The sequence below is a fragment of the Gossypium arboreum genome, chromosome 11, assembly GCF_025698485.1.
Source record: "Gossypium arboreum isolate Shixiya-1 chromosome 11, ASM2569848v2, whole genome shotgun sequence".
Taxonomy (NCBI): Eukaryota; Viridiplantae; Streptophyta; class Magnoliopsida; order Malvales; family Malvaceae; genus Gossypium; species Gossypium arboreum.
This window is the reverse complement of record NC_069080.1, coordinates 107,606,042-107,627,027: the sequence shown is the minus strand read 5'-3', so window position 1 is coordinate 107,627,027 and position 20,986 is coordinate 107,606,042. Positions and strand designations below refer to the sequence as shown.

At 31.9% G+C, this 20,986-nt stretch overlaps 1 non-coding gene across 1 annotated transcript; it reads left to right on the top strand.

The window, feature by feature from the left end:
• The first annotated feature begins 16,551 nt into the window (after nucleotides 1-16,551).
• LOC128284745 (U2 spliceosomal RNA) lies at nucleotides 16,552-16,747 on the top strand. The gene has a single exon (XR_008275167.1). It is a non-coding gene; the product is annotated as a U2 spliceosomal RNA (small nuclear RNA).
• The last annotated feature ends 4,239 nt before the right edge of the window (nucleotides 16,748-20,986 follow it).

The following is a 20,986-nucleotide window of genomic DNA, read 5'->3' as shown; positions in this document are numbered from 1 at the left end:
TATTTCTTCTTCTGTGTCGCTCATGGTAGTAGTTTGTTCGTAAGATTCGAACTCTAGTGGCTGGATAGGATATAGAGTAATCAGATTTGAAGGACTTTAGTTAGATAGTATTTTTTTGTGACACATTTATTTTTCGTTGCTTCGGTACCGTGTTTGAGAGGGTTGTGTTGCCAACTCGGTACAGGTGAGTACGTGTATTTTCCGGTGGTAAATTTAATTGTTTTTGTGTTGTGAAAATGTTGGAAGGTTTTGGATATTCTTGAATCTATCAATGATAATCGTTCGCGTTCTAGTTAGGTGAAGAATGTGAGATTCACAACATTCCTCCAACGAATTAGGTGCTATAGGACTGCTGTTATTTATGGGGTACGTACTTCAATGTCGTTTTTAAGGGACTGTTCTTAATTGCTAAGCCTTGAACTTGTGTTTCGAATTCGTAGTTTGATGTCAATTTAATCTTAGATTGTATGATCTATTCAAGATTTCTTTGCTGCATTGGTGTTTTATTCTAGTAGTATCAAGTGTTGGAAAGTTGCTTGATTGTTAAAATTTTAAAGAAAAAAAAAGAGAACGGTTTTTCAATCTATGTATATAGTGTGAAAGGTCGAATAAAATGTCCATATATCGCGCGAACCTCAATACACTCCCGCTCGACATTCGAGCCCTTGCAAAAGTCCAACAAAATCGACCGAGTGACGTCGAGCCCTTGCGAAACTCCAACAAAATCGAGTGAGTGACGCTCCAGCCCTTGGAAAAGTCCAAGCTGGGACCATCGTTACTAATGTTGGTTGAAAATGACCGCATGAAAGTGATTAATAGAGTGTCTTCTTCCATGAGATTTTGTTAGAGGGCATGCAGGTGACCTCATGCATTACCTACAAAAGATGAAAAACATAATGATAAACTATTATGGCTTTCAAGTATCTACACCTAGATTAGAATAAGTCATTCTAAAATAATTTAAGAGAGAATTCACATATAATATTTACATATGATAATACCTAAACTTAATTCATTAAAATCTAAAACTCCAACTTTATTCGCAGCAAGCCAAAAAATAAAAAATTAAATTTAAATAAATAAAAGCATAAAAATTACAAATATATATAATTTATTTAATAATAAAATTATAATAATATTCTATAACTTTTAGAATTCTTTAAAATTTTTAATTAATTGTTTACATTGTATATATGAGAAGCGCCATGTCACACTACTTTAAATGTTAAAAAAATAAACAATTAAATAAATAATTAAAATAACTTTTTCTTATAAAGTAAGAGGTGAAGTAAGCTATTATGTATTCTTTTTAGTGCATATTTTATTCGGTTGAACGAATATATGCGTTTTATTATTTAATAAAATTTTATTTCTTACAATTGGTATAAATTATTATTTAAGATAATTTACAAATATAATATTTCAAAAGTAATAAAATTTCAAATCATATTTCAATAGTTTCGTAAATTTAAAATTGAAAAATCTAAATCTAAAATAAAACAATTAACTAATGACAAATTTATACCTATTTTCTTATTTATGTGTTCTTTAAAATTATTAAATTTAAAAGAAACAAAATTATGGTTGGATAGGTGATGGGAATGATTCTTTGCTCTTTCGAGGAAATGGGCTTTTAATGCTTTGATTTTCTTTAATAATGTTTTTTTCTTTCTCTTCTTTTAAGCTATTTTTTGAAACTGATTTCTGTAGTGGGCTATGATTTGACTCTTGGACATGAGGCCTGTTTTTTCTATTCTTTTCGGTTTTATTTTTATAAAACCCTAGTTCGATTTTTGCTATAAAAAAAACAAAATTATAGAAATATTTTTTTAGATTGAAGAAATTAAGCTAAATTTTGCTATTAGTCTTTGTACTTTGTGAATGTTGGGATTTAATCCATGTACTTTAATTTGATCATTTTCAATCCTTGTACTTTTTAAATTTTAAAATTTCAGTCCTCATCAAAATGATAAATTCATTAAGTTCTGCTATTTCTAAAATCTGATGCATCAAACATATTATCATATGTGTAACGCCATAATAGCTTATTATTTTCACATGTTATGCATTAAAAGTCCAATTAATTGAATAACGAATTTCATTTGCGTCAAGACTAAAATTTTCAAATTCGAAAAATACGCGGACTTAGAATGACCCAGTTGGAGAATATAGACCAAATCTACAACTGTATGCATAGTGTATGACTAGTAATTGAATTTAACCAAATGGATTTAACTACTATTATCTGGGTCAAAATTAAATTTCAATATTCAAAAAGGACAGGGTCTCAAATTGATCAAACTAAAGTACAAGATCTAAATCAACAACTTTTGCAAAGCACAGAGACTAATAGTAGAGTTTAACCAAGAAATTATTAAAAATGGTATAAGAAATTAGTTGTAGCACCCCAAACCCGGCCCAAAAGTTATGGCCGGATCCGGCATACCACATCAAAAACGTAAAAAAAAAAATTCCATTCTAAGTCCAGAAAATCGTACTTGATGTTCAAAAGATTAATTCATTAAGGGTTAAAGTGAATGGAAGCTGTGCACTAGGTAGGAAACTGGAAAAGAGGTGGTGAGTCCATCGGATTGCTAAATACCAAGCTCCTTCGGATCCAATCCTAGACATGCATACCGCCATTGCCACACCTTAACGTCATGGATATTTCTAGGAAACCAATTTGATTAAGTCATTTTTAGGAAAAGTGATTAATTTTGGAAAATACTTTCATTGCGCAAGCTTTGCTTTGTTGTCGTGTTATTTTGAAATCAACTGTTGTTTTTGAAAATGCGCCCTAAAGCTATCCAATTTCAACAATTAAAATAAGTATTACCTATCTTAGTAATACATATTAAAACCATCAAAAATAATTAAGCGGCCTTATTACATTTAAAAGCCCAAAAACTTCAAACGTAAATAAAAGGATGTCCAGTTCACGGAAGAAAATCAAACTTTCGAGCGGTGGCCACTGAATTCCCTCACAGCTCCAAGCCCACTATGGTTGGGGATTTCCTGCGTGGATGAAAATAAAAGGGATGAGTTTGGGGAAAACTCAGTGTGTAAGGAAAACCCATTCAAAGCCCGAGTCAGCTCAAGCCTATTGGGCCTAAGCCCATTCAGGTAACAGTGGTACTGGGCCAGAGCCCTTTTCAGATTACAATAAACTGGGCCTTAGCCCCTTATTCAGATAACAGTATGGCCCATAGGCCCATTTCAAAATACATGCAACATCAATAACATATGCAAGCCCATTTGGGGAGACTACTCAACCCACCAACCACTACATTCCACCCGTACCAGCCATACACTCCATGTGGGGAATAGCTCAACCCATCCATTAACACTCCATTCTTGCAGTCTTGCTTTGCTTAGTTATCGATAAATTGAGGCAAAGCCTCCGATCGTGGACAAGCCACTTTCAGTACTTCCTCCGTCAATATCCCAGTCCCATGCATCGATAATAACAACATGGCATGCAATAAATAACAACGATCAAACATGCATTTAAGTCAATTTAACCCTAGGGGTATTTGGTAATTTATCTCTTAGGGGTAAAACTGTAAATTTTTCACTTTTAAAGGTATTTCAGTAATTTATCTATTTTAGGGTTTTCATGCATATTCCTACCTTTCACGTACTACAGAATCACGTACCGAGGGTTCTTACTGAATTGGGCCCGTTGGCCCATCATTCCAATTTTGGCCCATTAAGCCCAAAAATATCGAGGGTACAGAAATCATGCACTTTGCAGTCCAAATTTTGCAGCTTACCAAAAACATTAATCGATTTACCTCACGAGCATTCGCACACTCGCAAATCTACAAAATACCGATTTTCGGCATATCGACTTTTCGACTTTTGCCAATCCAGACTAAGAAAGAGGGTGTTAGTTACACACCTGTTTGCGACGATATGCTGACAAGATCCACACACAAATTGCCTACAATTGGATTACTAACACGTTAATCTAACTATTCAAATACGAACTACGTATTAACCCTTTACAATATTCGGCCAACCACACCTACAGATCATAGTAAGCTTATAAGAAATCAATAAGCAACTCATTAACAAATTTTTGTCAATGTTTACCACATAATCATAATTTCACTGCAAGCTGTCTTCCTGAGCAACAGTTACTAAATCATTTATAACTGGAGCTACGAAACTCCAAATCAAGTGCCGTTAATTTTCCCTGAAAATAGACTCATATGTCTTATATCCATAAAATTTTCAGAATTTTTGGTTTGGCCAATCAATACCAGATTTTTCTCAAAGTTTCGCATGTTTCACTGTTTGACTAATCTGACCACTCTTCATTAAGAATCAAATTTCTCATTGTACAAAATTCAAAATATGTTCTCGTTTATTCCATTTGAAACTAGATTCATTAAGCTTTAATTAAATAATTTATGCAGCTTCTAACTCATCTCCCACAATTTATGGTGATTTTCCAAAGTCACGTTGCTGCTGCTGTCCCAAGCAAATTTATTACCAAATCACTCTTTCACACATAACTTGCATGCATGTTATTTAAACATGTATATCACCAATCAATCATCACATATCTATGATTTTACTTAAGTATAATCTCCATTTCATCATTTTAAAGCACAACATGTTAGCTGATTTTTCCCTTTAACATCTAAGGCACATGCATGCTCATTTGTTTGGCTCAACTTCACCTATCTTCCATTTTTCATCAAAAGAACATGAAACAACAACCATTTCCTTCATTTTAATTCATGACTAAATGCTCACAACACAACTAAAAACCAAAATATGCTTCAATAGTTAAGGTGGAATCAAGATGAACTCATGAACCTCAAAATAAGAAGCAAGGTACCAAGAACTTACCTTCAATTTTCCTCCTCCTAATGACCGAATACTCAAGAGCTTTCTCCTCTCCTTTCTCTTCTCTAACTTTCAGCTATGATGAACAAAGATGGACAAAACTTTGTTCTTTTCACCCCTTTTTCTTTTAATAAAATTTCATATTTCATCCATTTAATTCTTTAATACAAAAGACATGAAATTCTTATCATGAAACATTTACCTAACCCATTATCATGAAACATTTACCTAACCCATTATCATGGAACATTTACCTAACCTATTATCAATTTGTATCAATTTGTACCATAAATTATGGATATCGAGTGTACATTTTGTCTACAAAAACATGATGGCTGGCCACTTCATGTAAAATGGGAGGTTTGTCATGCAAATCCTCCTATTTTGCACTCCTATTTATTTGGCCACTTCAATTTAGCCTATAGCATTTTCAAACATTTTCACATAGGTCCTATTTCATAATTTCACTCCCTTTTTCTTATGGAACAAAAATTAACTAAAATTACCGGGTTCTATCTTAAGCTTGGGCCTTCTAAAGGCCCACTAACATAATTAAACCTATGCCAACATTCACAAGATTCCCGAAAATTGGGGCGTTACATTAGTGACAAGTTAATTATGATTATTAATAAACTTATCAAGAAATCTATCTAATAATTGAATTTGAGTGTAATTTGCTTATAATTACATGTGTGGCATGTTCAGGTAATCGTTGTAATTAGTGAATTCCACTAAGATAACATTTAGAAAGTCACCTAGTAATTAGATTTAGGTGTAATTGTTTGTAATTACACAAAAGTAACATATTTGGGTAATCATAATGATTGGTGGGTTCCACCGAATTGGGTCTAATTGGAACACCCCAATTACATTTTCCAATACTTATGGGGTGAGGTTTGGAGTAATTACACCCAAATCCAAATTTAAAAATAAACTTATACAAGTTATGAAAATTATATTATAAGAATGAATACATATGAGTGTTTGAGATGGATATGACAAAAAACTTATATTATAAATCTTAAAAATTCTATCATAAAAATAATTTATGTATTTTATAAGGTTATAAAAATTATATTATTTAAATATTAAAAAATTTTAAGTGTTTGCTAAAAGTTTATTATAAAAAATGTTATAAAAGTGTTATGAATATGATATATTTATTTATAAGAAGTTATGATGAAGTATATAACTTATTTATTTGTCCATATTATATACAATAAAAATAAAATATTTATTCATAAAAAATATTATAATTTTTTATCATAGCTTATTTATAAAACAACTTTCTAAAATTTTGACAAAAATTATATTATTTATAATAAGTATTTTAAAAGTTATGTGCAATTTATAGAGGTTTTTATAAAGGTTATATATTATAAATTTTATATTATTTTAAATCTAATTTACGTATTATAAAAGGAACATAACTTAGCATAAATTTTTCTGTAGACTAACTTTCTATAAGTTTTTATAATTAAAGTTACAAATTATTTGGATTATAAACCCAAATATTACAAGGTTCATGCTAAATAGAAAATGTTTTCTTACACCATATCATTTGAGAGAATAGTGTCAGACACAAGCACTATAGACAACTCGCGAACTCTTTAATTTTAGACATTTAAAATTTCGAAATGTGGTTGAGAAGATATTGGTTGTTCTCAGTATATATATCATGTTAACATCATCTTAGTATAGTACAAAAAATAAAAGTTGGATTTTGTGTAATTATAGATTTTTTATAAGAATTAATAAATTTAAAATTATTTGGTTGTGTACTTATAATTTATACTACCAAATACGACATAGAAATTTACTATGCAATTGCACTATACTAACCAAACATGTTCAAGAAATAAAATTTCTTGCAATTATAAATGAGCATAATTATACTTTTATGCAATTACTCTTTCCGAGTCCGTTTCTTTTTACTCCTTTATTTTAATAATATAAGTCTCTCGTTGTTAATATTATCTTTGAATTTTTCACATAACATTAAACATCACAATTTAAAATTTGGTTTCCTAAAATTAAAAGTTAAATTTTTTGAATACAAATAAAATTTAAAATATAAATGATTAAATATAATAATATTGCTTCATCATTAATTAATTTAAATTTTCATCACTCTCAATATTATTGGCATTTGAATATGATTCTCTTCAAAGAATAATTACTTTAATACTCAATTTTTTGAGATATTTTTAACTTAATAATATTAATAATATTAGTTATAAAAGCAAAAGTTAATAAATAATCCTAAAAGCTTTTTCAAAATTATTTTAAAAGCTACTTAAAAGTGTTGGATGCTAATGCAACTATTTATAGTGATATAATTATTAATTTAAAATAATAAGTGTAATTTATCACTAATAAAGAACCACACATTATTGTCTATATTTATGGTATAAGAATACTATAAGAGGATAATTAAAAATAGGGTTCTTGTTTATTTATTACAATAATTGTTCACCTAAATAAATTAAATATGTTGCTTATTTATTTATCATTGTAATATTTAATTATTAAAATTAATTGACATATTAATCACTACTAATTAACAACTATAGAGTTCTTTAAATATTAAAATACTTTGTATGAGTATGAATTTGTTTAATTAATGAACTATTTTTTAATATATTGTTATAATTTTATTTGAAACTTTTTAAAATTATCGAGAAATTAATTATTTTATTTAAAATTTTATTATTTAAATGTTAATTTAGTAATATAATGAACAATAAAAGATAATTTCATCAATTCAAAAGTTTTTCTGTGTAACGCCCCAACTTTCTTATGTATGAATTTATAAAATTGTATTAAGTGATTTGGTTTAGTTTGGTGGTTGAGTGCTTTGAATATTTGCTTACGATCTCATGTTTGAGTTCCTCTATGTGTAAATGGAAATATTTTTTACTATTTCTTCTATTGTGCCGCTCATGGTTGTAGTTTGTTGGTGAGATTCAAACTCTATTGGCTGGATAGGATATAGAGTAATCAGATTTGTAGGACTTAGTTAGATAGTATTTTTTTTTTTGCTACATTTATTTTTCGTTGCTTTGGTGTCGTGTTTGAGAGGGTTGCATTATCGACTCGGTATAGGTGAGTATGTGTATTTTTCGGTGGAAAGTTTAATCATTTTTGTGTTGTGAAAATGTTGGAAGGTTTTGGATATTTTTAAATCTATCAATGATAATCATTTGTGTTTTGGTTAAGTGAAGGACGTGAGATTCACAACATTCCTCCAACGAATTAGGTGCTATAGGACTACTATTATTTATGGGGTACGTACTCGAATGCCATTTTTAAAGATCTGTTCTTAAGTGCTAAGCCTTGAAATTGTGTTTCGAATTCTTAGTTTGATGTCAATTTAATCCTAGATATGTATGATATGTTCAGGATTCCTTTGCTACGTTGGTGTCTTTATTCTAGTAGTATCAGGTGTGTATTCCAAACCTGAAACAATAAATTAAAACCCGAAAATCTAAAAGAAAAAGTGAATTTCGAAACTACAGTCTGTGCCACACGACTGTGTGTACCACACAGATGTGTGCGATTACACGGACGTGTGCGATTACACTGGCAATTCAAGTAGGTCGTGTGCACTACACTGGTGTATGCAATTACACAGATAATTCAGGTAGGTCGTGTGCACTACACGGATGTGTGACTAGCCGTGTGCCAGGTCGTGTGGAGCATACGGGCGTGTACGATTACACGGGAAAATCAAGTAGGCTGTGTGGGCCACACCGTCTAGCTTATTGGGCCGTGTGGTCCACATAGTCGTGTGGCCCTATTTTGGCTTATTTACAGGGCCCTTTTCTGGCCAGGAATAAGGTTATGGAATCAAATCTTTTGACACTCTGTAAGCTTATAAAACTGTAAGTTTATGTATTGGTATGTTAGTAAGCATGGTATGCTTAATTAATTCGTTAAGTTTTATGATAAATCTATGTTAGTAATACCATGAGCATGTCATATTTCTGAATTGATAATATTGTATGATGCATTGGGGTGGGATTTGATATGTAATGGAGGAAGTGTGTTCTAACAGTTTTACTGTATTTTTAGCGGTATATCCACAATATTTATATGGTAGCTCCACTGCAAATTTTCTGAGTAGCATACCACCACATATTGGTGTGATTGGATGGACGAGTTCTTATAGTTATATATTGGTGTGATTGATGGGACGGAGTTAGTGTGCAATGGATGGGGATAGGATTTATTCATTACGACATATGCTTCCGTACATGTGAAAATATGTTACATTAGTTCGATTAACGCATATGAGAATGTTTTGATATAAATTCGCATGTGGGCAAAGGCACACACTAGGCTTCTAGCTCACTTTGTTTGCTTTATTATTTTTAGGTAATCCTCATATTTAGGATTTGGTGGCGATTCCAAAGCTTGGTTCAATTAGTTAAAATTTGGGTATGTTTGAAACTTTATCATGGACTGTAACATCCTGATTTTCGGGGTTTTTTGCGGTTCTCGGTATTTTTGGTAAAGTTTTTAAAATTTGGTATTTGGTTGTGGAATTCATAATTTGAGTAGGTAAATAGGCTTATGGAAGGCCCATGTGTTGGCCAAAACTCAGTGGAATTTTTAAATTTTGGACTTAAGAAGTTAGGGGCCTTGGATAGGTGGTCTTATTAAAATTTGTGGGTAAAAGGTATCACAAATGAGCCTTTGGTAAAGTGGCTAAGTGACGCCACTAGGGAGCTATAAAGGTGGGGTGTAAGTGGTTGGGGGAAGACCTGGGATCGATTCCCTGTGATGGCAATTATGATGCTAATTTTTATGCTTTGTGCATGCAAGAGTTTAAAGCCGAATGGAACTCTGTGGGAGAGAGTTTGAAACAGTCAAATGCATGGATTAAGGAGGGATAAGGGGAGAGATATTAGGGATTTGAGAGGGGGATAGAGCTTAGCCGAATTGAGGGGATTAGAGAGGGGATTTCAGTAGAGGGGTTTTAGTTAGGGATTTTCGGCATTAGGGTCTAGGTTGTGCCGTTTTCTTCCTTTTGGTGTAGTCTTTTCTCTCCTTTTTATTTTTCAACCGAATCTACCATCTATCCTCTCATCTTTTCTTCCTTTTCCTTCTTCCAAACCAGCCCACTACTTCCCTCCATTCATCTACTGTTTCTTTCCCTTACCTCAACTTTTGCTGAAAGACCGCAAAAGCCGAAATTTGTGAAGCTAGGTGATGTCGATTCTTTGTTGACCAGTAACCCTCTTTTCCTTTTCACTTTTTAGTGGTCAATTCTCTTATCTTATAGGCATAAACGGATTCAAGAAGAGAGACTGTGGTAAGTGCTCGAACTCTAAACGATTCCTATAGTAACTGTTGACAAAAGTCGAAACCCCTATAGTTTAGGAGATGGCCGAATGGGGGTATAGGCTCTATTGGGTTCTTCTTTTAATCTTTTTATGGTTTGTTTAGTGGAGGAGCAGCAAGGCGCAGGGTCGACTTGGATTAGTTTGGATCATCGGAGTGGCTAGAGCTAGTCATCAATTTCGGCAAAGGTAAGGTTCTTAAGGCCATTATGGAGGGTGGCCGAATGTGTAAGTGTTGATATTAGATAGATCTCGATTTGGTTCAATTATTGGGAGCTGATCTATTAACGGTTGATTATAGGAGAAATCGTGTACGAGATCTCGTCGAGGAATATCGCAAAACAGGTATGTAATGAACCCTTTTTCATAGCTTAAAACGATAAATGCCGAAAAGCCGAAATGCCAAAATTCTGGCATTTCGAGTAATTATGAGCAAGCGAATGCTCATTGGTTAGTTAGATTCGCTAAGTTGATGATCGGGAATGTTGGAACAGGTAAGAGCACGATTTTTGGCATTACGGTAAGTTGGGCCTTGAGGGGCTGAAGTTGGGCCCAATGGGCTTTCGGGCCCATTTGGGTAAAATGGGTAGAAAATGAAAACCTATTAAATTACACATTAAAACTGGTAACAACATTATGGAATTTAGGCTAAATGGGCCTAGATGACAAAATCGGCTAAGTAGGGCCCATTAGGGGTTTTGGCCCAATAACTCGGTTGCGCTAAAAATGGGCCAGAATCGCTGTTTAGGACATATGAGTTGTTAGTAACTGTTAATGAACATGGAAAACTTTGATATTTGGTAAAATTATGGAATTACCCTTATAGCATAAAAATGACTGTTTTGCCCCTAGGTAAAAATGACCATTATACCCCAAGGGTTTACTTATAAATTTGATACGTGGGATATGATATACATGATTGATATGATATGCACATGACATGTATGATATGCACATGATATGTATGAAGTGCACATGATGTATTCATAAATGCATTGGGTTAGGTTTTTATATGGATGGAGGAAGTGCAAAAGGGCTTATTCCCCAATTTATTGAAAAGGGCTTATGCCCCAGTTTATCAAAAAGGGCTTTGCCCCAGTTTACCGAAAAGGGCTTTGCCCCAGTTATTAAAAGAGGCTAGGCCTCTAAATATATGATAAAGCAGCTATGCTGCCAGTGGTGTGTTGGTTAGGTGGGTTGAATCATTCCCCACATGGTGTGTTGGTTGGCACGGGTGGAGAGTAGCGGATGGTCTCCCCAATTGGGCTTGCATTCCTTCTTTCATTGACATTACTCGTGATAATGAAATGGGCCTACGGGCCATACCGTTTGCAGTAAAGGCTTCGCCCCAGTGTTATGAAATATGAAATATGAAAAGGCTTCGGCCCAGTATATGTTGAGGTTGGATTTGGGCTTAGGCCCAGCAGGCTGATATTGCTTTGGGCTCTGAAAGGGGCTTGTTGCACATTGAGTTTCCAAACTCACCCCTTTTCCTTAACCTTGCAGGTGAGCCTTGATTTGGGGACTTGGAGCCGGAGGGGATTTAGAGTGGCCACGGTGATCGCCTTTGGGCTTTTGAATAAGTGTTTGGTTTTCATTAAGTTTGCTTTATTTATTATTTATTTTTGGGTTGTAATAAGGCCATTTTGACTTGATTTTCTTTCTTTTCTGGGATTATGTTATTTTTAATAACTTTAAACTGGTTGATAATAAATGGGCTAGACTTAGGATGCGTTTTCAAAACGACACTTGTTTTCCAAACAACACAACGTTACGATTATCTGATTTCTCAAAGATATCCATTTAAATAAATTTCAAATCGATATAACCAAGTGTGGCAATGGTTGTGGGCATGTCTAGGATTGGATCCAACCAAGAGCTTGGTACTTAGCGACCTTCATGGCTCACCTCCTCATTACGGATTCCTACCTGGTGCCCAGCTTCCATTCACTTTATTAGCTTGACAAAAGTCGGTTTTTAAAGCACTAAAATGAAACATGGATTTTTAACTTCAATGTGGCACGTCAGATTCGGCCATAACGTCTGGGCCGGGTTTAGGGTGTTACATGGACTTTACGAAACTTTACGGACTTTCAAATTGTTTACTTTGTTTTTAGGACATTATTTTGGGTTTTCTATTTTTCTTGCAAAAACTAAATTATTAATTGGTATTTTGAAAAGTCGACATAATTTATGAAGCTTATTGGGCCGTGTGGTCCACATGGTCGTGTGGCCCCATTTTGGCTTATTTACAGGGCCCTTTTTCTGGCCAGGAATAAGGTTATGGAATCGAATCTTTTGACACTCTGTAAGCTTATAAAACTGTAAGTTTATGTATTGGTATGTTAGTAAGCATGGTATGCTTAATTAATTCGTTAAGTTTTATGATAAATCTATGTTAGTAATACCATGAGCATGTCATATTTCTGAATTGATAATATTGTATGATGCATTGGGGTGGGATTTGATATGTAATGGAGGAAGTGTGTTCTAACAGTTTTACTATATTTCTAGCGGTATATTCGCAATATTTATATGGTAGCTCCATTGCAATTTTCTGAGTAGCATACCACCACATATTGGTGTGATTGGATGGACGGGTTCTTATAGTTATATATTGGTGTGATTGATGGGACGGAGTTAGTGTGCAGCGGATAGGGATAGGATTTATTCTGTTCTGACATATGCTTCCGTACATGTGAAAATATGTTCTGTTAGTTCTGATTAACGCATATGAGAATGTTTTGATATAAATTCTGCATGTGGGCAAAGGCACACACTAGGCTTCTAGCTCACTTTGTTTGCTTTATTATTTTTTTAGGTAATCCTCATATTTAGGATTTGGTGGTGATTTGGTTCAATTAGTTAAAATTTGGGTATGTTTGAAAGTTTATCATGGACTTTACAGAACTTTACGGACTTTCAAATTGTTTACTTTGTTTTTAAGACATTATTTTGGGTTTTCTATTTTTCTTGCAAAAATTAAATTATTAATTAGTATTTTGAAAAGTCGACATAATTTATGAAGATTAATGTTTTCAAAAATAATAACCTAAATTAATTGGACAAATTATTAAATTAAGTTTTAATAATAACTCTAAAAATTTTTCCGCTGCAAATATTTGAAACCATAAAAGATGATTCATGAATAGAGTGTTTAAAGTGGTATGGTTTTGTTTAAGAATCATTAATAAAAAAAATTATTAAAACGTATTCTCACACATTTTTTGTAACAAAAATATTGCTAAGGTGACAACTACAAAATTCTGTTTTACATGATTTCTTATTCAAATCTAAGTTTTGCTTGAAAATAAATGGAAGGTTTTAAATGTCGATGTAACTTTTATAATTTTACCGTAACGTGTATGTCGGGTTTAGGGTAACTTATGTTTCTATATATTACACATAATTGAAGTTTCCTTTTGAATAAAAAAAATAACTCCATTAATAGGAATCCTAAACGGCATATAAAATATAGACATGACATAAAGTATAGACCACAATTAATGCACTAAAAGTTGTTGCACAATACCAATGTCATAAAAAAAACCCAATAGAGGAGATAATTGATAGTAATAGTGACATTGGAAGTTTAAAAAAAAACTAGAGATGCATTATATTGATCAATCTCCAATAACTTAGATCTCTTCGACAATGAACTCCGATCAACTAATTGCCTACAATCAAGGGACCCTAAGAGATCCCGCTACATTCTTAATGCATGAAAACCAACAATAATAGCCTATCTTCCTTTTCATTATTTTGGAGTTAATTTCACGTTCACCATCAATCTCATGTTCACCATCATATTTTTGTATCTTGATAAAGTCCTCTGATAACATTTCCCAACAAAATTAGTGGCACACTTGCCTTGATAAGTCTAGTAGAGAACACACAAAAAAAACTAAAACAAATTAAAGTAATATGCTTGGGGAAAAATCATTATTTTTTATAGTTATAAAAGTATTAATATGCTTTGAAAAAAATCCATTAAAAGCCACTAATAGTGTTTTTGAAGGAGAGATTTGAATGTAAAATTTCATTTGTATCAAGGTTTTAAAATTTAAAAATTAATTTACTTATTTAAATAAATATAATGAAGAATTTCAAAATTTGTGAGGAATTTCAAGTGAGAGATTTGAGTAGCTTAATTTATTTTTTCAAATTCCACTTAAAGAGGTAGTTTTTCAATATTTTGCATAATTTTATTTCATTTAACATCAAAAAAAAATTTAAAGTTCAAAAATGATTTTTATTTAATTTCAATATATTTAACATCTAAAGGTGTGTTTGGTAGTTGATGGACAAATTTTATTTCAATCAAGGTTTTCAAAATTATAAAATGAATTTACATTTTGAGTAAAAATAATGGAGGATTTCAAAATTTATAAGAAATTTCAAGAAAGGATTTGAGCAATTCAAATTCTTGCTTCAAATTTACCTATAGAAGCAGTTTTTCATAATTTCACATATCTTATTTAATCTAAAACACATGGTCCCATTATAAAATAAAAAAATTTAAACTATAAACTATAATTTTTATTTAATTCTAATATATTTTTAAAATTTGATATTATTAAAAATATTTACAAATCTAATAATATTCATATTATATATTTTTATATTTATTTATTTTAACATCATTAATTATTTTATGATTATTTATTTAACTCATGAAATTCTAATAATTATTTCGAGCAATGCAATTAGATTTTCTAATATTTTAAATTAATAAATTCTAAAAATGCTAGTGTTTTGAAAATCTTCACAATTTTAAAATTGAGTTGTTTCATATTTTGCAATCCATTATAGTTTAATGAAATGTTTTTAAAACTGAATTGGTGGTTGAAGCAATTAGGCCTTGATTTATTGGTCCAATTGTTCAATTGATCCAATTAGTCGATTAAAAATTATTTAAATTTTAGAAAATTTTAAAAATTATGTTCAATTGGTTCATACTAATACTCGATCTAATCAAGTTAGAGTCACTCTCCAAACCAGTACCGCAACATTTTTCCGATTCAACTAATCTGACCAACTAATTTAATTCAATTCAAACAATATAGGTTAAATGGAATTATGATATTTTCTTTCTAGCTCAATTCCATTTGAGAATTCCTAAGCAGGATTTAAAGGCGGAATTGGTTATTGGGCCTCATAGAAAAAAATAAATTCACATTTTTTTCAACAAAATGAACTTCAAGGTATTAAAATTTTGAATTAAGGGTTATTGCATTATTTAAGGTCTAAATTTCGCAATTTTTTTGTATTGGAGTATAAATTTATTTAAGGTTGTGTTTGTTTCATTGAAAATATCTTTCATAAAATGAGGGACAATAATGAATTATTAGATAATAATGATTGCAATAATAATTTTAAATTTAAAATATTTTAAAAATTATTTTAATATTCTTATAAAATTTTAAAACCCTAAACCTTAAATACTAAAATCCTAAAATTAAATTCCAAATAAAAAACAAAACTAAAAACATAAAAAATAAAATAAAATTAATGGCTCACCGTTGTCCATAAGTTGAGTTTATCATTTTCCATCGTAAATATTGCTTCCACAAACGCATGCCCCCTCCATTGCTTCTAGCATCTTCTCCTTTGTCCACCTCGTTCCCAATTAGCTATGATGCAAATCGTTTGAATCATCATGTTAATATAATAGCAAAGCAGGGTTGAAATACATGGAAGCCAGTGACATAATTTAACTATACATTAAATATTATAGATTTGAGAACAAATTCTGCAGAGATCGCAATTGCAATATCCTTGTCAACATAGATGGTTTTCATTTAAATCTGGCTACAAAAATTTCATTATGTAAGCTTCATAATTAGTTGAATTTGTGTTTAATCATGATATATGTTTCCTGAACTTGGTCAGATTTCTTTGGTGCCACAATTCTACCATGTCTGGCCGACTTTCCAAATTCCAATGCATGAATTGAGAGATGTTTAGCTGCTGATTCCTGCCAACAAACCTTGTTCCATCCAAACACTAAACTTCTTAAACCTGAAATTCAGCTAGGTTACCTGTTTGTTTCTCCAAGTCTTTTTATCAGTCCAAGTAGCTTCAGAATGGAGTTTTCCTTACCAAAGGAGATCAAACTTCATAATGGAGCATACGTGGCACCTAATCTACCGAATCCTAAATTTGTTTTCTTTATGGTTTGACTGTTAACAAGTCCTAAGTGGCCCAGGTAAAGCCAACTGTCTCTCCTTTATTAGGAATAGGAGCACAACAATCAGTATCTTAAACTCTTTCTGTTAAAATCCCACATCAAGAAGTCGTGAGAGAAAGCGGCGACTTTTAAAGGAAGGCGACTTGGAGAAGAGAAGGCATACCTTTCTCGGCCTTTTGGCTAAGATCAAGTGTAGTATCTGTTCTTATCAGTTTAATATCTGATACGTGGGCCATTGGCTCACATGATATTAAATTTATTTTTTTAGGGCGAATGACCACCAAGGTAGCTTGCTACTGGGTCTTTCGCGCGTCGCCCAGGCGTTGCACTATAGCTCGGGCCATGCGCACCCCACCCAATACCAGTTTAAAGCTTTAAAGTTTATGGACATTATGTAATAACTTAACTAAATAACTAACGATGTTTATTTCACAATGGATTAATAAATGTGTGTTTTGCATCTGCTGCTCCTTTGGAAAACATAAGACATGAATGAAGAACAAGGTATTTCTTCAAGTTCTGTTTGACTCTGATTTTCTCTTTTACCCACAGCGTTTGATCCTAGTCCTTTTTAGAACTCTTTTGTGCTGCACTCTATCCTCACTTTCTTCAGGACTTTTGTGCAGCACTCAAGGATGCCAAAAATGGTCCTATGTTTGCCCCAATCTCTATATTTTGCAATGCATGGTGTATGTCAAGTGTCAACTCACACTTCCATCATTCACGTTGTATCTCATTAATTGCTAGTTCGCAAGGACCCAAAGCATGTCCTTTTCAGGACTCGACATGCCTGAAACACATCAAATCAACTAGGATAAAAAGTCACTCCTGTCAATAACAAATACCGGGACTTAATGCTCTTGGCATATCTTTGGCTCGAATTTATTACGCACCTTAAGTAAATAACAGTGACTAGTGTCATATTCATACGCATCGGAAAAAGTTTATTTCTTCAATAAAATAAAATAAAATAAAATAAGATTTTTAAAATTAAAAATAAAATTTGAGAAATCAATCTAACTTAAATCCAATCAAAGTAAAATCTCAATTTTGATCATCGATGCAAAGATAAATTTCAATACTCTTTAGTAAATTAGTTACAATTATTAGCATCGCACCTTGCAACTAATCTTTTATTATGTTTTCAGTAATGAAGAGTAAACTCATTGAAATTATTTCTCTTATTAAAACTAGAGAGACTCGATTCAATCGATTCAAGTCAACAAACACACAAATGGGGCTCATTTAGACTAAATATAGCAGTAAATTTCATAATTTGACATACACAACCATACCATCCATCTTAAGTATTAGAATAATTAACTGTCATGGATTTAAAAGTTCTAATTAATAAGAAAATTATTATAAGTTATCGAGTATGAAATCCTATATTTAAAAAGCTCAAATATTGTAATTCAAATAGAAAATAAGTAAATGTGAGAAAAATAAAAATAAATTGGATTCACAAACTTGAAGAATTTATTAGATTTGAGTTGTTTTTAATTGTAAGTTAAGTTGCAACTGAAGAAACAATTAAAAGAGTAAAACAATATGACAGACATAAGAATTGGTCATGTAATTTGAAACTCATTCCTACATTTGCGGGGTCTTACCCAAAAAGTAATCCACTATGAATCAACACTTCATGACATGATTTAAGTTCTACTCACACACCAAGGTGCAACTTTACTCTTCTGCTCCAACTAAAATCACTATCAACTAAAATTTTCTCCTAAAAAGTTAAGTTACAAGCTGAACAAAAAAATAAAAAATTTTCAATTAAATTGTACCTAATACAAGTTCCTTTAATTAAAATGCTCTCTTTAATTCATACATGATTTGCCATAGTGTGATATGACAAATTAGGCTTTCCCAGTATACTTAAGGAGTTTATTCTCAAGCAAAGCAACGTCTTTTTCATAGTTTTTAGATTTTAAGTTAATAAATGTAAAATTCTCGTTTTTACTCATTTTTGTGACCCAATTTAGCCAATGTGCCATTGGGGGCCCTAATGTGTGGTTGAATTGTATAAAGCCATGTTGGAAGTTGAAAACGAGTGAAAACAACACCAAAGGAAAGAGTATCGCGATATCCAAACCTTGGAATTGCGATACCTCCAACAGACTTGAAGATTGGAGACCACCCTTCAGTGGTCTCACGATATCCACTCTAAAAAAAACCCTCAATTTTGAAACTGACCAGGGTATCGCGATACCGATATTGTGAAGGGACAAAGTTAGACAAAAAGGGTAGTCTTTGTCCACCCAACGCACCAATCACACAAGGCCCTTGTAGGGGCAATTTTGGCAACGAAATTTCATCAGCCATTAGCCTAAAACAAATACTTTTGGCTGAGGAGAGAGGAGGCACACATTAGTTTAGTTTTTAATTTTGGTTTTTCTAGGTTTTCTCTAAATTTTTCTGTAACTTTTCTGGGGTTTTTATTTTCTCTTCTCCTTTCTTAGCTTTAGAGTTTATGTTTTTACACTTCTTTCTTGTTCTAGTGTTAATTAAGTTAGTTATCACTATAGTTTAGGTTTATTTGCACTTTCAGTCCTTGTACCTTGATTGTAAGACATTTCTAGTTTTAATTTAATGTATTTCAGTGTCTTTTATTTTAAATCAACTAAACTTTGTTCCTTTTATGTTTATTGTTTTAGATTTTCTTATTGAATGCTCTTAGTTTCATTAAAATCTAAAACTCCAACTTTATTCGTAGCAAGCCAAAGATTCATTTGCCATTTACTTGCATTGAAAGTATATGTTTGCTCTCCATTGTTTTATTATTATTATTATTATTAGTTAGGATTAGATATTTTAGCTGATTTCAGTATTCTCAATAAAAGAAAGAAAAACTAACAAGGTTATTCCAAGAAATTTAAGCCTATAATTAAGGCCGGAATCTCAAAACAAGATATATATTCTAAAAAAATATGTATTCAAGGAAATTTATTCCAAGTATAAAAATTATTTTCTAAATAAAATCTAAAATAGATATCAATAAATGATTGAATGTAATAATAAGGTACATTGCATTCTTTTAGAAACAATATTGTTGAAAGACATAGCCATAAATCACGAACATATACAATAAAACAAACATAAGTAATAGCAAAAAAAAAAATCTAAAATAGATTGTATTATATATATACATATTTTAGTCTCTAACAATGATTCTACCTATACGTGCAAGAGAGTACTTAAGGTTAATGAAAAATCAGGCTTTAACATGCATATTTAGACTATTGCATGCACAACAAGTCGTCGTTGTTAGGTGTTTTACAAAAATTCTAATAGTTATAAGTAAAAAGACAAGTGACTTTTGCTAACAGCATCCATTTCAGTGTACGTTTAGGCTGTGAATCCATAATCCAAAATAGTATTTCAAATCTTCATCAAGGAAAAGATAAATATATAAGAGTTATTTGCAAGCTTGAACCTAGGTTTGAGTTTCTAATAAGATGGTCCCTTCCTCTAGAGTATGTTTGTGCACAAAATCAGCTAGTAGATTCTCAACTGTTGAGAAACAATATAAACGATTAAGAATGGGGCATACATTTGATTTGGTGGAAGTTGTTTCAGCTAGAAATGTATTTCAATATTGTTTACAACACTTAAGCTCAAATGGTTGCCAGCCAAATGATTCTACAACCTGGTTAGATAATTTCATTGTGCCCTCTGCTTCTGAGGTTTGGCCTTACAACATAAAAGCTGAATCGGTACATGTCTTAGTGGGGTGCAAAAGGAACCTCATTTCTATTTTTATAGTATTTGTGGTCTTCACCCATGTAACTGGAACATGATATATAATCATGTTACAACTTTTACTTCCCCTTCAAACCAGACTAACTCCCCTATTACTGGTGCAAGGTTCTCTTCACAATCACATATTTCACCTATTTCATATCAGAACATGGATATTACAATCATTCTTAAAGAGGTTCGATCAAAGGAAAAGACTACTGCTTCTCCATCAAGAAAAATGTAGTAAAGAAAACTAAGAAGAGACTTAGATTAGAGAAAAGTACTCAACAGACTGGAAGTAGTGAATATTCTCCCTTGACATAGCGTAGACATAATAAAGAGTCTATCCCTAAAGTCACTCACACTTCTCCCATTCCAACCTTGCTTGAAATTCCAATACCACCTACAGAGTCTGCACACGAAATAGATGTCCAATTCATTTTTTTGATCCTCCACTAACTGTGAATCCTATAAAATCCATACATTTAATTCAACCAGTAGCTCATCCCAGTACTCTACCACACGATTTTTTTGTAAAAAAGGAAAAGAAATTTTCCCCTAGCGTGATCTATTGGAGTCAATACCAACTTCTATCTCAGTCGATTCCATTTTTCAGCAGTAACAAAATTTAGTAGCCCAACAGTTAAAAGAGGCTTTTTCCTTTTACCTTACAACCTCTCCATACTCAGATACATCCCAATCCTAAACTTCACAAATCACACACATCACATAACCAATAGAACTCACATTCAGGTATGCTAACTCATTTTCTTAAACAAATCATACTTCAATACAAGCTTCAAACATAACAATAAAATCACATCTCACAGTATACATTCCAACCATACAC